The sequence below is a fragment of the Bactrocera neohumeralis genome, unplaced genomic scaffold (assembly GCF_024586455.1).
Source record: "Bactrocera neohumeralis isolate Rockhampton unplaced genomic scaffold, APGP_CSIRO_Bneo_wtdbg2-racon-allhic-juicebox.fasta_v2 cluster09, whole genome shotgun sequence".
Taxonomy (NCBI): domain Eukaryota; kingdom Metazoa; phylum Arthropoda; class Insecta; order Diptera; family Tephritidae; genus Bactrocera; species Bactrocera neohumeralis.
This window is the reverse complement of record NW_026089622.1, coordinates 10,160,548-10,178,615: the sequence shown is the minus strand read 5'-3', so window position 1 is coordinate 10,178,615 and position 18,068 is coordinate 10,160,548. Positions and strand designations below refer to the sequence as shown.

General features: G+C 33.9%; 1 long non-coding RNA gene across 1 annotated transcript; it reads right to left on the bottom strand.

The window, feature by feature from the left end:
• Positions 1-2,648: 2,648 nt before the first annotated feature.
• LOC126764534 (uncharacterized) lies at positions 2,649-4,079 on the bottom strand. The gene is made up of 2 exons (XR_007668053.1): positions 3,162-4,079; positions 2,649-3,079 (listed from the first exon to the last, which is right to left on the bottom strand). It is a non-coding gene; the product is annotated as an uncharacterized LOC126764534 (long non-coding RNA).
• Between the last annotated feature and the right edge of the window lie 13,989 nt (positions 4,080-18,068).

The window sequence follows — 18,068 nt, the reverse complement described above, 5'->3', positions numbered from 1 at the left end:
TGAGTATTGCAAAACCCATAACCATACAGTCAAAAGTACCCTTATTTAAGGAAAAAGAAAACAAGATAAATTCTTATACATCTATTAAATATATATAAATAAAAAAGAAAACGAGAAAAATTATACTATTATTGTATTAAATATATACATATGTATATAAAAAAAGAAATACAATTTTTTTGTAAAGTGGACAACATAATTCTAAAATTTTCGAAAATGGAATAGAAGGGAACAGGAGATATTTTAAAGCCTTTACAATACTAAGAAACAAGATTGTTGGCAATGCTAACGACATTTTGACAAACCAGGGCCAGTTTGAAATTTAGAGGCCATATTTTCGAGAGTAGATTTTGCGTATGCTGATAGAAGGCCAATACACGTAATTGGCCAAGAAATGAGCATACTTAGACAATCCTTAATACACTACAATGATGTCAATAGGAAATTGACATTGTTAATAAATAAAACAATAATGACGCAATGAACAAATTCCGAAATAAGCAACCAATTAAATATTAAAAATCGGGAAACCGCACTTAAAACATTATTAATTGGTTTAAACTACCCTTTATACCAAACACTTTTTACTTTAATGCCCACTAGTTTGCCTAATGCTCTTGCCAAATCGCAAGAACTTCAATCAAACCAGATGAGGTCACAACTCGCGTTACATTTCTCAAAAAAGAATCAAGAAATTGATTATCGAAAACATCAATTTAATAAAAACTTTCAAAATAATTTGAGGTATCCGCAAAGGATAACTAATACGAACCAAAAATATCTATCGTCTAGAACCAATGAAAGTGGACCAATCAAATCAAATAATCAATTATCCTAGGCCACTACAAACAAACCAAGTGCAGGGTAGGAGTAACAGATATAATTGGGAAACCAATTATCAACAAAGCAATAAACAAAGAAATTCAGAAACATTTTCATAATTATAATCTATTGAGCGTACAAGAACGTTTTTATGAAATTGATAACTTAGAGATCTCTCTCTTAATAGGAATTAATTTCTTAAATAAAATCGGAGCCACAATAGATATTTCAAATCGGAAACTAATTTATGGAAATAATAAAATAGAGAAAATACATTTTCCCAATGATTTAATTTTATTAAACACCTTGGGACAAGATAGTCGCTAGCCGAAGTTCATACCGGCAAAATAAAACAAAAAAATAATGGTGAAAAACCAAATAAGAATATTAAAAATAAACAAAATATTAAAATTGTTGAACAAACAAGTTTTACAACGCCTGCCGAAGATTTTATCGGCAATATAAAACAAAAAAAAAAAATGGTGAAAAATCAAATAAAAATATAAAAATACAAAATTTCAACTACATAGGACAAGAAAATCCTAAGGCGGCAGTTGAAGATAATACCGATAATAAAATAAAAAATATACTCCAAAAAAAGGAGGCACTAATGTTTAAAAAAAAATTAATTTCAATATTAGCGACGAAAATAATTTCGAAGAATTTGCAGAAAAAAAAACAAAGGTAATGAAGTTGAAAATATTAACATTCCACTGCTTAGAAAGGATGTTATCAAAATTATAAATTAAACCCATGAAAACATAAACATGGATTTACAATTCAGAACAGATATCAAAGCAGAAATAAGAAAAGAAGATGAGAAACCTATATGGTCAAAACAATATCCATATTCATTATTCGCAAATAATTTTGTCAATCAGGAAATCCAAAGCCCATATAATTCTCCTGTTTCGGTTGTTCCGAAAAAAAGGGATAAATGAGGACGGTAGTCCAAAAGTAAGAATGGTCATCGATTTTAAAAAGCTGAACGAAAAAACAATAACATATAGATATCCAATGCCTAATCAGAGGTAACACTCTTTAATTTGGGAGAATCTAAATATTTCTCTACAATAGACCTTGAGTCTGGATTTCATCAAATATTGATGAAAGAAAATTATATTGAAAAAACTGCATTTTCCATGAATAATGGAAAATATGAATATTTAAGAATACCATTTGGGCTAAAAAATGCTTAAAGTATATTTCAAAGAGCAATGAACAATATGTTACATGAATGTATCGGAAAATTTTGCCACGTCTATATTGACGATATTATAGTATACTTAAAAACATTAAAATAATATACATTTCATTTAAAATACATATATAGTACAAACACTTGAAAAAGATCATATGATAATTTCCATGGAAAAGTAAACGTTTATAGAAGCCGAGGCTGAATTTTTAGGATACAATGTATCCCACAAAGTAATAAAAACAGATCCCAAAAAGACAGAAACAATAAAGAATTATCCAAATCCCAACACGCTATGGCAACCTAGAAGATTTCTAGGTATAACGGGATATTACAGGAAATTTATTGAAAACTACGCAACAATTGCTAAACCAATGGGAATTGCTAAAAATGGGAAAATATCACAATATATGTCAAAGAAAAGAGTTATTAACCTTGATCAGGAAGGAATAACTGCTTGCGAAACTTTAAAGAAAGCATTACAAGAACAAATTGAACTTGTTCATAAAAAGTGAGCTATCAGCTGACTGTGAAACATCGAAATTATTTTATACAAGTAGTAGGTTAAAAAGTACAGATTATGAGTTCCTGTCATATGGTACACAATGAAAGAATACAGTATTAGGAATTACAGTATTATTTCTAGAAAATGATGACAGATAGTTTATTCAATAAACATTTATTTTCTTTATATACAAAATTTTATCCAAATATTTTTTTAAAATCACGTCAAGTCAATTATTTTCATCAGTGACTTCCGTAATAGTTACATTCGAAGATGCCTCTGACGGTCGATGATAACTGAAGTATGTTACAAAAGTATTAGACATCACATTTACAAAATATCTAATAAATACAGCATCTATTGTTGTTCCATATCTTGTAGTTCATTTTCTCGGATTGTTGTTTATTTCTTCTTGGAGAAACGATAGTAATGGCATATACCCATATATGTAGCTATGATTGTCGTCGTGGCGATACAGGCCGTGGTTACGATCACCACGCTATATTATTATTATTATGGAATATATGGGCGATACGCAGTCTATATGTAGTAGTCTATATGTAGCAGAGAACGTAAAATAATAGAGAAGGTTCACGATTAGGGATATTTCCCAAGAGGTTGCGCATATTCACGTACATACGAGGTGTGTTCAAAAAGTATCGCGAATTTAGTGTTTTTTCGAAAATTATTTATTTATTTATGAATATCTATTCTGTCCCCTTCAAAGTAATCCCCATGAGATATTATGCACTTGTGCCAACGGTTTTTCCAATCTTCGAAGCACTTAAAAAAATCATTTTTTTTATCTTCTTCAGCTCCTCCTTCGATGCCGTCTTTATCTCGTCAAAAGAAGCGTAACGTCGTCCTTTCATGGGCCTCTTCAGTTTAAGGAACAAGAAAAAGTCACAGGGGGCCAGATCTGGGGAATACGGTGGCTGCGGCATCATTAGTGTGTTGTTTTGGCCAAAAAGTCGCGCACAAGCAACGATGTGTGAGCAAAAGCCAATTTTTGTTCTTCCACAAATCCGGGCGTTTCTGGCGGATTGCTTCGCGCAAATTGCGCATAATTGGCACTCGATATGTTTAGGTCCTCAGCAACTTCTCTAATGGTGATTCGACGATTGGCCAATACCATTTTCTCCACTTCATTAATTTTTTCATCTGTTGTTGAAGTGCTCGGGCGTCCGGCACGCTATTCGCCGTTCACATCTTCTCGGCCTTCTGAGAACATTTTGTACAACCGATAAACGTTGCTTCGGTCCAGGGTAGCTTCTCCGTATGCCACAGTCAACATTCGGAATGCATCCGCGCACTTAATTTCGTTTTTCACACAAAATTTGATACAGGTTCTTTGATCCATTTTTTTTGAATAGGTAAAAATCGAAGACGATCCAAAACACGTGCAAGCAAAGCAGCTGTCAACAATTAAATGAACATTCAAAAAGGCCGAGCTTGTCGGCATAAGTGAGAGACATGAGTACCAACATAACGCCACAAAAAATTCGAAATTCGAATATACGTAACCCGCGAAAATTCAAAATTCGCGATACTTTTTGAACACAACTCGCATGTAAGCAAATATGACAGACCATAGATATAATATTTGTAAATTTGTCTACACACAAGTTTGTATGTAAATGTGTACACTTATTGCTTTATGCGAAATCTCCGTTGTCACGGGCAACCAATGGCTAAAGCTCACGTTTTGTCGAAAATTCATGTGCTGAACACAATAAGTGCGACAGACTGCAAACGACATCTGTAAAATATTAAAATACACACGTTCTTATGGACACAGTTATTTTGACAGCTGCACGACTACACGACTGCAGGCCGACAGTTGTCGCTCTCGCTAACTTCAATATATTTTTATATTTGCCAACGACAGTAGGACGACAGTAGAGTTGACAGTAGAGAGATGAAGTAAAGTGGTGATGCCCCTAATATGTAAAATGTTAAATTATTCAAAGCTATAACAAACCTGACGTTATTTTACGAATAAAATCATAAAGTAGCTCTATTATATCATTTGTAATAACAATTGATAATTTAAAGCGAATAAATTTACCTATTTACTTATTTTTTGCATAAAATATTTCACTTCGAACAAAATATTAAAGTGGCCACAACGAAATTGTGTACATGCAAAATGGAGAGCTGTGTTGTCTTGTGTACATGCCGGCCATTGTTATGTTGCTGCCTTTTTCCAAATGTTCATGTAGAAGGATTCACAACGCCATTTTCAGTTCACTGTATTGCTGCTGCAGTCTGTCGCGCTCATTGTGCTCAGCACATCAATGTGTCGAAGAACTGACGCGACGACAAAGCGTCACAACATTGAGTTGTTGGTAGAAAATCCGAGCTGTGCGGAAAACACAAATCGCCAATTGCCACTGCTTCCCTTGCCGCTGTAACAGCTTCTCCAACAAACCAGCGTAAATACATATGTATGTTTATGTATGAGCTTGCATACATATCGACACACATTTGTACAAGCCGCGTAAAAATATACATATGTATATATATATGCTACATATACCCAGCAGTACCTGCGTGACCGAAATTCCAACACATTTACACAATTTTTACATGTCACTAACACACCCTCACAATTCTGTCAAGTGAGTAAGAGATCAATCAATTGTGTCTTTTGCTTGTTTTATATTACACGCTCTCCACTCAACAGATGTTAAGAAAAATAAAACAAAAGAAGACAAACTGATTTTTTAGCTGTCATTGCTTATTGAAAACAATGGATGTGAAAGCGTACGGCATGATACCGTGAATTTGACGTTTGCTTGTTCGTTGCGACTAATTGAATTCAAAGAAAAACGATTTCTTTTGTGAACGCGTCGCGATAAGAAGTTTTCATTTTCTGGAATTCAATAAATTTGTTTGTTATAATATATGTATATAATATTTGATTAAAGAATTTTTAAGTGGTTACTACAAACGTGTGTGAGAAAAGGGTAAATAGCAAACATATCAATTAAAATGAAAAAAATACATTCAGTACTTATATGAGCTGAGAAAAAAAGGCTTTTAATCTTAGTGCGTCTCAGTTTATGAACTTTTCTGAAAAAGATATAAATTCTGAATTTGATCCTATTGTGGAGGGGTGCAGTTTAGAAAGCTCCCTTGATTTTTCGCTAAGCAGCGATAGCGATATTAGTGATAGTGATAGTGTAAATTTAAAAATGATAGAAAATAATATATTTAGCTTAGAATTAAAAGCATGGTCTTTAAGAAATAGGGTATCCCACAATACATTGAGCGATCTGTTGCAAACGCTGCGAAAAATAGGTTGCACTGATTTACCTTTAACGGCTAAAAGTCTCCTAGGTACCAGCCGAAAAAGGTAAATATTCAAACGATTCCAAGTGGATCTTTTTTATATAGAGGAATTCAAAATTATTTTAAGAATAATTTATTTCCTCAACTGGAAAATACGAATACCATTTTGCTTGATGTGGGAATAGATGGCCTTAAATTATTCAAAAATTCAAATAAGGTATTGTGGCCTATTTTAGCGTCCATAGTTGATTTTCCAAACGTATTGCCGTTTACAATTGCGTGCTTTTCTGGAACAGAAAAACCTTGGAACCTCAATGATTTTTTGAAAGAATTTTGCGAAGAGGTAAATTATTTAAAAAAATGGCCTTCAAGTTAGTGTTTATTCTATAAGTAAAAAATTTGATATTCGTTTATTTTGCTGCGATGCTCCAGGAAATTTTAAAATGGTTTCCCAATTTCCTTTAGACCCGATGCACCTCGTAGATCTTGGTGTATGTAAAAAGTTGCTTCAATTGTTGATTAAAAAAAGCAATATAAACGTAAGCAAAATAAACGAAAAAATAACATATCTCTCCAATTTAGTTCCTTCAGAGTTCGGCCGAATATGTAGAAGTTTAGATGAAATCAATATTTTGAAAGTGACAGAGTTTAGGCAGTTCTTATTGTATATAGGTATATTTGTACTAAAAGATTGCGTTAGTGGTGACCATTACTACCATTTCCTCTTATTGCACGCAGGTATAAGGCTACTATCATTCAAGAAGTCAAATAGCACTGAAGCCAACGTTGCCAAACAAATCTTGGAAGAATTCGTTGATTTGTTTGGAAATATATACGGAGACCATTTAGTTAGTTACAACATGCATGGTTTACTCCATTTAACAGAATGTACTAAGCTATATGGGCCTCTAGATAACTTTTCTGCTTATAAGTTTGAAAATCACATGCAATTTTTTAAAAAACTTATAAATAAGCCCAATAAAATCCTGCAGCATTTTCATTTAATGCTTGAAGAAAGAAATAGTGCAGATTTTACTTGCAACAAAATTTCTAAAATTAATTCGTTTAATATAGATTATAAAAAAAAAAGACTCTTATTGTTTTAGTCAAAAATTAGGCCCCATAAAAGTAATAGGAATGACAGACGAGTCTGGTATCGGCGCATTGTTTCTTGGGTGTTGAAAGCTACTTTCAAGAACCATTGGAATCGTCAACTGGTTTAGGTATTTTGTTGGCAAATAAAATAGATCCACAATTTTTTAAAATCGGAAAAGATGATATAGTTTATAAATATTTTTCTATTCCACATGAGGGCAAGTTTCTTCTTATACCAATTTTACATCATCTATTTCATGAATTTTCAAATTAGTACTATTTAAAGTAATTGTGGTATTTTCCGAATGTATTTTATTTCATGATATGAATTATTTAAAAGAATTTTGATACTGCCAATTTTTTATTTTACGAACAGATGGATTCACCAGCGCTCTTTTATGCAATTCATTTTGAAGAATTCCCAACAACGTCTTCGACTCCTGTAAAAGGTATGTACATGTAAATTTGTCGTTTTAGTTTTCACTTTATTTGTACACATTTGTTAATGTAGTGAATAACAAATAGTAAGCGATAATGGGGCAAAAATATCAGTGTTGGAGACAATTTCCTATATTAATAACAACAGATTTCTAATTGAATACGACATATCAGAAAAGATAGTTGGTATTTTAAAAGAATATATAAATCCAAAATTAGTTACTGGAATATTCTGTACACCTGAAGTACTGTATGCAATAAAAAAACATGTTTTCGTTGGAAAAACTGGTTTTCGCACGAAAACTTGACTTTTCGTCCATGTAAAATCTGTCAAACGAAAACACAGTTTTAGCTGAAAACTACTTGAAAACTTACATTCCACTCATTATATTCGGTGTCTGCTCTAGTTTAATCGATGTTTTTGGAAGACATATTTTGCCGGCCCTAAATTGTCACTTGATATTTATTTACATTCCATATACATACAAAAACAGCTGTAGCTTGATATTCTCATATTAGGCGGATTCTCTCTTGGCCTTGCATATTTCGGTATAGGATTTTTGCATTTTGTGTCATAGTGCAATCTTGCAAGAGCAAGAGAATGCCGCTATTGATAGTTGTCAGTGAAAGCTCATCGAAAACACACATTGTCGGTCCGAACGACTTAGATTCCACAACATACAAAAGTGTTTTCAAAATGTTTTCAATGTCGGTCCGAACATAGTAACAGTTTTATATACCAATCTATTCCCGAATGATATTACTAATAAAGAAGATGAAGGGGCAATAATTGAGCGAACTCATAATAGAGTACATAGAAATTATAGGGAAAATTAAGTACAATTCAATTCAAATTCAAATCCTTAATGGAACGACTAAATATACAAATTTATTATTGTACATCATGTCATAGCACTAGTAATGGGCAAATAGAAAGGGTTCATTCGACATTAGTAGAAATTTGAAGATGTTTAAAACAGGAATGTAGTTTAATTAGTAACTTTGAAATTATTATTAGAGTGTTGAGGCGCTCTAGTAAAGCTTCAAAGTTACTAACTAAACTATACAATACACTCAGTAGCAGTTAAAAAACCTTTTAATATTTTAGTTAATCCAGAAACCAGAACGTTACAGAAAAGACGTTACAGTATCATAATAAGAAAAGGATTACAAAAACAAATAGTTGCAGAAGAAGGAAATAAAGTAAAAATACAAAATAGAAATAGAAATAGAATAATACATAAAGCCAATTTTAAAGTTTAATTTCATTATCTTATAGGCACAATGAAGACATTTTTACAGATTTCGGTGATACTTTTATATATCAACCATACTACAGTGCACGAATTTTGGTTAGCCGCCCTCTTAAATTATAAAGATAATAATTGTACACGCGACAGTTTTGATATTTTTGTTTTTGTAAAGAATAGTTGCTAGGTAATACTCGTATACATAGAGAGTTAGCATGCATACAAACACAAGAGCATAGTGGTAGTAAAATAGCAAATTGTGAATATTGTCTGACAATTGGTGCGAACTTTGGTTAGCCGCAGTCTTATTTTTATCATTTTTGCGGTAAGTTCGCTGCGTTTTTAATATTTTTTTGTGAAGTTTTGTTAACATTTACACTTATTTTATTTGATTATATTCAGTTCGCAACAGAGTGATTGAAATGGCTAGACAAAAGTTTTTAAATAATGTGGAAAAGGACCAAATTCAAATTTTGAAGGAAAATGGTCTTTCTAACCGAGCAATCCGCCGGCAAATCAAAGTCAGAGAAAGTCGTGAGAAATTTTCTGAGATTAGGAGATAAATATGGCATATCCAATAAATATTCAAGGAGGAATACCAAGATAAGTCGCCGGCAAGTTAATATTATTAAAGAAGAAGCTACTAAAAATCTCCCAATTGGAAAAAGAAAAGTTCAGAAGATTTTAGCTGCAGACAGATACATAAAGTGGAAAAAGCAATTAAAAAAACTACAACTTACACATGTTCATATATGTAGTAGCCAGACTTAAAATTGCGAAGGAGCATATGAGTTGGACCGATTGCTGGCACGATGTTGTTTTTTCTGATGAAAAAAAGTTTATGAGGAAGTTTTATAAAGGGATGCAACTTCATATTGAGTACATTTACTAAACTTTTGTGAAAACCTCTTAATTATCTTATTTTTTGTAATGCGGCTAAGTAAATTTCGCGTTTAGTAACGTTGTATTTTCAATATTTTAACTTTTGTGTTTCTGTAATACATTTTAAATGCAAAACTATTTTCTCTTCTCTTTCCCAATAAAGAAGTATTTTGAAATACAGTAGTACCTCGACATACGAGTGCCCCAACATACGAGTTTTTCGAGATACGAGCAGACGAGCAAGTGATTTTTTGCTTTTAGTTACGAGCGAAATTCGAGATACGAGTCCGGTTCGGTTCGGTTCGGTAGTACCACACAGCAGTCACAGCAGCATACTGAGGTTATGCAAGGAATTGGTTTTGAGGAGTCAGAGGAGGAGGTTATTTCTACGAGTGAGATAAGGAGATCTTAGGAATGTGGGAGAGAGTTTCACAGTTCGTGGAAAAAAAACTCCGAAAAAGTTGCAACAGGTCGTGCATCTGGCCTTTTTAATGACACTTGCCTAACTCATTTCCGGAACATTCTGAGAGGGAGGAAGAAACAAACCTCCTTGGACATGTTTTTTTCTAAACGGCCTACAGGTGAAAGCGAGAAAAATGTAGCGAAAAAGGCAAAGACCAGTGAGGATATCTAATTTATTTCTTTACATTCTCTTTTTTCTTTTTGTGTAATAAATATTTGATATTTATAAATACGTTTTTATTATTCAAAACCACGTATCAAAAATAACTGGGGTGACATTTTGGAGGTTGGAACGGATTAATGGTAGATCAATTGTTTTGTATGGGGAAATGCTTCGAGATACGAGTAATTCAAGATACGAGCAAGGTTGCGGAACGAATTAAACTCGTATGTCGAGATACCACTGTATTCTAAATTCAGTTACTTTTGACAATAACTCTTATGTTAAACCACTAAAAAGCATGTGCGGCCAACCAATGTTCGGGCACTGTATATCCTACATTATTGACTACACAAGAGAAAATCACTAATAGAAAGTGAAATAATAAATTGCGAAAATAAATTTTATGCGGTCCAATTTTAAAAAAGAGTTAAATAATGCATTTTGTATGATAAAAAGAAATAATACTTGTTTGTTAGACATGCTAAAGAAGAAACATGCTAATTGTACAAAGATTAATGAAGCAAATAAATTAATAAACATTGTAAAAGACGGTGCTATAATAATTTCTGGAAAACATATTGCGAATAATCATACAATAGACAGTATAGTATAAATAATAACTTTTGAAGATAATGTAATAATTGATGATATAAAATATGAAAATCTCACTGAAAAAAAAATTAAAAGAAGAAAAATTTAAGCCATATTTTGTAAAATAATATATTTAAACAGCAAATATTGATTTAAGATTGGAAAACTTTAACATGTTAAATCCAATAAAATAAGGAATAAAAAGAAATCCTATTTGGTGGTCGTTTAGTACTCTAATATTGATAATCATATTCGGTTATTTTATTACAAAAGTAATAACATATATTATATTAAATATTAAAATTCAAAATTCAAAAGGGAAAAACTAATAAAACTATCGACACAAATTAAAAACTTACTGAGTTTATATTCGAAGACGGGACGCTTCGATTTAGAGGTGGGGGAGTTACCGTCATCAATAGCTAACGGCATTTATGTCTAAAATAAACAATATTTATTTTATTCATTATTAAACGAATGTGTCAAATATGGTATGGACACATCGGCAATTAGGAAGCGACCATAAACCATAACTTATGGCACGCTTTAAGTAGAATTAGACAGCACATCATCTAACACCTAAGTCTGCACTTCTTAGAATGTAAGATGAAATTCTGTATCTAGGCTTAAGATATCTATTGTATAAATATAAGAGAAGTAAATATAATCCAGTTTAGTTTTGAATATAAACTCACTAGATTCACATCTTTTTAAAAACCATGCATGTAAACAAATATAAAAGGACATACCAGAGAACGTAAATTATAGAGAAGGTCCAACAATGAACAAGCGTGTGAACTGTCAAAATGCGATGAGCGTGTTACACCACAGCTATGTAGCTATGAAGGAGAAATTTTAACAGTGGCGCGTGAACAGAGCTGAGCATTCATTGAAAATTATGCTCAGAAATATACATTGCTATTACAGATGTTTGTTGCTTATATTTTTAAACATTTACATGCCATCGTATTAATTGATATGATTATCATTTTGCTAATTTTTATGAAAACATGCAAAACTGTTAACATTCTTATTAAATAATCTTATTTTCGAAATATATATTTGTAGTTAATGAGTGAATAACAGTTAATTTTTAAAAATTTATTATGTTTGGTAATATAATATAATTTCATATATTATTATGTTTGTATATATACAATATATGTATTATACATATGTACATATACTGGTCGGCATATATATTTTGTCATAGCATTCATTTGACCTTTAGACTCTTGAACTAAGTACCGGTGCATTATTAGAACCGAAAATGATGATGAAAGAGAAGTGCAAATTAATAACTGTAAATATGCGAAATATTTCGTCAATTGTCTTTTGTTTTTTCGTTCTGCTGATAAGAATGCCGGCAAGCAACGATTTTTGCAGCGGCATATATATTTTGTCATTGCGTGATTTAGTTGTTTCTAGGCAAGCTGAAAGTGTGGTTCAAGAATATTATTACAAGTTTTCATTAACATTGCATAAAGTTGATCTTTTAATATTTAAAATGGTTAAAACATCTGAGCTGAGCACCAAAATAAGATCAGAAATTGTGATCAAATACAACTTGGGTTTTTCCGTAATAAACATCGCTAGGGAATATAATTTGTCTCGTCAGACCATTTACTATCAAATCAATAAATATAAAAAATGTAACGATGTCATCTATGTTCGCCGTAAAGGCAGAAATCGAAAGACAGGAGCTGATGCCGACCGTCTTATCGTCCGTGCTTTTAAGAAGGACCCTCTAATAACACCAAAGGCTGTGTCCTTGGAATGGAATGAGACTGCATCCACTTCCATAAGTGAGAGAACAATACGCAGGCGTTTGATTAAAGCAGATATGAAAACATATATTGCAAAGCCAATACCTTTTATCACCCCAAAAAATAGACTAAAGCGTTTGGAGTTCGCGAAAAGGTACATCACCAAGTCCCCTTCATTTTGGCGTAAAATCCTGTGGACGGATGAGAGTAGTTTTGAATTCCACGCATCTCAAAAGAAAGTTTTTGTAAGAATTAACAAGAATTATCGTAAAAAAATTGCTCCTGTGTGTCAAAGAGTAAGCCATGGGGATGGGAGCGTAATGTTCTGGGGCGCAGTTTCATACAATGGTGTGGGAGACTTGGTTCCCATAGACGGATCCATTAACCAGAACCGATATTTAGAAACCTTAAACAATTATGCACTTCCTTCCGGCGACAGATTAATAGGAAAGAATTTATTCTCCAATAGGACAATGCTCCATGCCATAAGGCGAGATTAATTACTAGGTTTTTAAGAGATGTTGGGGTGGAAACCCTCGATTGGCCACCACAAAGTCCTGACTTAAACATTATTGAAAATGTGTGGTCGCTAATAAAGCGAAATAGAAGCACTGATCTGACCAGGACAAAACCAGAAACCATCACTGAGGTCACAATGAATTGGAAAGAGATTCCTTTGAAATACCTCCAAACCTTGGTCGATTCCGTCCCGAATCGCCTCCAAAAGGTCATAGACACCAAAGGAGGTTATATTTTTTATTAATTTCCAGTTTAAAATAGATTTATAAAACAAAATAGTAAATTAAGATAAAAAAAAATTTTTGTCAAAATACTTATGCCACCCATGAAAGTACTTTGTTTTTAGTTTTAATTAAATAAAAAATCTAAATCAATGTTAAACATGAAAAATTGTTATATTTATAATTTAATATATTGTAACTAAATGAACTATGTACAATCCATAAATACTTTTCTCTTTAAAATAAATAAAATTTCAAACCGAAACTGAGGCATCGCCATGTCAAAATATATATGCCGACCAGTGTATGAGATACTATCATAATATCCTAAAAAACTTAATATATTACAATAATATTGTACTTAAATTACATTTCTTCATTTAAATTTTCATACGTATCTAAATATGAGTATTAGCACATATATATGTATGTAAGTACAATTCAAATTCAAATCGTGATATTCAGGGGTGTTGTGGAATCCAAGACAGAATTGCTTAGATGTCAGAATTGCAAACCAATTCTGATTTTCAATGGTGTCACAGAATCTGATTGGATTTTCGTCTTTTCGAACATACGCAAAACCAATATTCGAATTAGCTGTGTACTAATGTGACAAAACTTGCAAATGAATACATCTGGAAGCAATACTATTAAAGTTTTTAATGAGTTCCGAATTAAAGAAAGATTTTAAGAGATAACATTTATCGAATGAATAAAGGCGCTTTTGGATGTTAAATTACGTTTTGTAAATCTAATGCCTTTAAATATCCGGATTTTTTTTTTCCAAAAACTCAATAATTAAAACATTTTGTGTTTTATAGTTATGTTTTCCCCTATAGAAATAAAGATAAATTAATTCGAAATAATAAAATAACTTGATTTCTTAACTTACTATATATTTCAAATCTGTGACTATCTTCTTGCTTTGTTTCTCATGGCAAAACCGATAAAATTGGTTTCCGTGACACCCGAAGCCGATACAAATTCTGTTTCGAATATCAAACCAATAATATCAGAATTCGTGACACCTACTACTTTTTTTGATCGGTTTCAATTTTGATTCCGACAACTATCAGATTCCACAACATCCCTGATTATCACTTATCAGTAAAAAGGGTGCGCGCCCTGCTCTATATGTATGTACAAATTTACATATTAAGGTGGGCCAAAAATAGTTTTTATTTATTTTTTTCTTAGTTACCATGAAAATCTCATCCGACATGACAAACAAGTTCTGGTAAGACCTGAACTCTCAATATTAATATTAGGAAGTGCCTCATCGATATTTTCGATTTCCCATATAAATAATACAGGAAATTTTGTTTTTTTTGTTTGGATTTTTAATGTACACAAACAAATATTTGGTAAGCGAGTATCAACACTTATTCTTATAGGAAATTTACCGATCCACAAAAAAGGTCTAGAACATTTTTTGGCTGAGTCAACTCATTCAAAGTTATTCGTAGTTAAAGTCCAACAAAAAATTATAAAAAATGATTTCCACAATTTTTCATCTTATATTAAAAATTAATGGCTAATAAACATAACAAATCATATTTTTCGTAAAACAGGGCGACTCCGAGGCGACAACTATGAACCTAGGAGTAAAGAGGTTACAGAAATAGTTGCAAAAAAGGTATAAAATACTTTCAAAAAGTCATCTATTCCGATAGTTTCACCCACCAGAGTTGTATCGGGTGATTTTTTAAGAGCTTGATAACTTTTTTTTTAAAAAAAACGCATAAAATTTGCAAAATCTCATCGGTTCTTTATTTGAAACGTTAGATTGGTTCATGACATTTACTTTTTGAAGATAATTTCATTTAAATGTTGACCGCGGCTGCGTCTTAGGTGGTCCATTCGGAAAGTCCAATTTTGGGCAACTTTTTCGAGCATTTCGGCCGGAATAGCCCGAATTTCTTCGGAAATGTTGTCTTCCAAAGCTGGAATAGTTGCTGGCTTATTTCTGTAGACTTTAGACTTGACGTAGCCCCACAAAAAATAGTCTAAAGGCGTTAAATCGCATGATCTTGGTGGCCAACTTACGGGTCCATTTCTTTGCGCTATCGGCTGTCAGCGTCACATATGCACGTATTTGTTCACGAGTATTTGGAGCGCTGGTCCTCACAGTGATTTCTTCATCTGATTGCTCTAGCAGAAGTCTTACGGAGGTCGTGACTTCTGCTGTGTGTGCTGTGTGGTAGATAAGTAGTCGAGGTCTCGAATCTCAATTGTGGCTTTCTGCTTTAGCTCGCTTACAGAAGCTATACCACGTAGATTGCTCGTGAGAGCATTTCGGAGCTCTGGTTTCGGTTTTTCTCCTTTCTTCAGTTCTAGGAGCAGGGCACCTGATTTTGGTTTCCGTATTGCTCGGATTTCCACTTTGTCTTGGTGTGTCATGACGTGTTGCCGTATGGTTTGAAGCACCTCCGCGTAGCTGCGGCCTTCTGCCGGTTTGATTATCACTGCTTCTGGTCGGACTCTGGTTCTGGGTGCCCGTTTCTGCTTCTGGAGCTTGTTATCTTTTTGTCCTTGAGTTTGCTCTTCGCTTTGATGTCGTTTTGCCTGCTGTTTCCTTTTTCCTTTTACTACGTGCCACACAGTATTTCCGGGTCCTCGCCCCCTTTTCTCTGATTCTGCTCTATTGGACTTGGTGCCGTTCGTTTAGAAAGAGCTGTCACTGGCGTTGAAACATCGGCTTGTTCGTTGCATGCGTCTAAGGACCTATTTGTATACGTGCGTCTCGTATCCCTTTCTGCTTTTATCCAGTTTCGGCGCAGGCTACCGATAATATCGAGGAGTTCGTCTAGCTCGGATATACAATTTTTTACATCGGTAATTATATTCTTCTGTCTTAGTATTGACAACTTCATTTTTTTCAGGGTGGCGCTACACTTTAAAAGGGCATCCTCTTCTGCTCTCATCTTCCGGATGAATTCCTGCCTTGGAGAGTTGTGTCCATTTCGTAAGCCTCGGTCGGTAGCCGGAATCCTATTACTTATTTTCCTGTTTGCCTCCACTGATTCAGGCATAGGGGAGGCGGCTTCCTCCACGCAAACCGTTTGGATTGCCCTCTCATTTCCCATCTGTGGAAGCTAGCGCAAAATTCTGCTTTGTCTTCGGAAGGCATTTAATTCGTCGTCCATTCGTTCTTTTTGGTTTTGTACTGGCGTGTTGTTTTCGTTGTTTTCTTTATTCATGTTTTAAGGGTCCCCGCTTCAAGCCGCAATCTTCGCTCGATTGTACAGTTGCGTTTTCGGTCCCTGTAGTTATCTATGCATTGCAGGGAGGCCACACGAGGGTTGACACGAAACCTTATGGGAATTCGTGTTCAGAGCCAGGACTATAGCACTAGTCAGGATTGAAATCAACTGAGCCTGTACCGCCAACCTAATGGCGACGTAGCGTCGAACGTACTTGAAGCCCTGCAAAAGTTTTAACGGGACGGAGGCGCCTATGACATTACCCTGAAAGCCATTTCTGCAAGATGTCACTCTTGCATACTGAGGTAACAGAATGCCACAGCCGTCAGCCCAATTCAAATTCCAAAACGTGTGTCAAAATCGTGGTCCTACTTCGTTTCGTGGTTTCTTTCTTTGTTGTCTGTGCTGTGCTCTTTAGTCATGGCTGTATTTGTTATTTGCGACTAATCTGCGTTTCTCAGGCAGTTTGCTATCTGCCATCTGCTGCCCCGGCTGAGCATATACAGTTGGTGATTTCTTTTCCTTACGATTTCCGTTGTTGCGTCCCTCGTCGCTATGTTGCCTCCCTCTCATGGGTAGGTGATCCCTCGAGGCAGCCCTCTATGGGGTTGTGGATGCATATTTTGAGGCGGCATCTATTCACCTCGTCACCGGAGATTCGTAGGATGCTTCAGGTCTTTTAAGCCGAACCCTCCTCTCCTGTCGCTCTTGGTCAGGGGCTGCTTATTGGGTATTCGCAGCTAACCTAAGAACTTAGACTGTCAGCAGTTCGCCAAGCTGCGACCCTTGGTGGCCTCAGCTCCTTTTTGGGATTTTCTTTTGGCACTATTGACAATTATGTTTTCTCCTTCACACTCATTCAAATAAATCAAGAAATGAAAACAACTTTTTTCATCGCATTTAGGTAAACCGCCTTGATATTAAATATCTTCCAATCAATGTTTGATTGTGTACAATACTTTTTCCTGAAACAAATATCGCTCCTGGTTAAATTTCTTCAATTTGCAAGTTTTTTCTTTAATTTTTTTACATGTGTTATTTTTTTAATATGTGTTTTTTTTATTTAGTTTACAATAGGTTTTAGAAATATCTGTTTTACAATTTTGAATATTAAAAAATTTATTGTTACGATATGTTATGTTCTGGTCAATAATAAGCTTTCCATCTAATTGTGCTATGGCACCTATTTCATAGTACTAACATTTTAGTTCTATTTTAAGGTATTTTATATAAATTATAATTATGCCCCCTTTTTGGGTTATTTTAAATTTAGAAATGTCCATTAAATCTGTTATGGTCATTATACTGTGTTGATAATATGTTATGTCTTTTAGTTCATCAAAATGTAAAATTGATAAGCATGCACACAACTACGAATATTCTTAGGACACAGAGAGCAGTAAACTACCTAGGCGTAAGACTCCCAGACTAACTTTCTGGGTTCAAATCCAGCACGCCGCAGGAAAGGCAGCGAAGATCACCTCTCAACTGAGCCGATTAATGGCCAACATAGGGGGCCCCAGCCAAGAAAAGAGAAAGCTCCTAATGTTGACGACAATCAGCGTCTTACTATACGGAGCCCTCAAAGTTGCATCAGCCTACCGGACTGTATCAGGCGATGCAATATTAGTTATAAGCGGTAATGCCACAATTGACCTT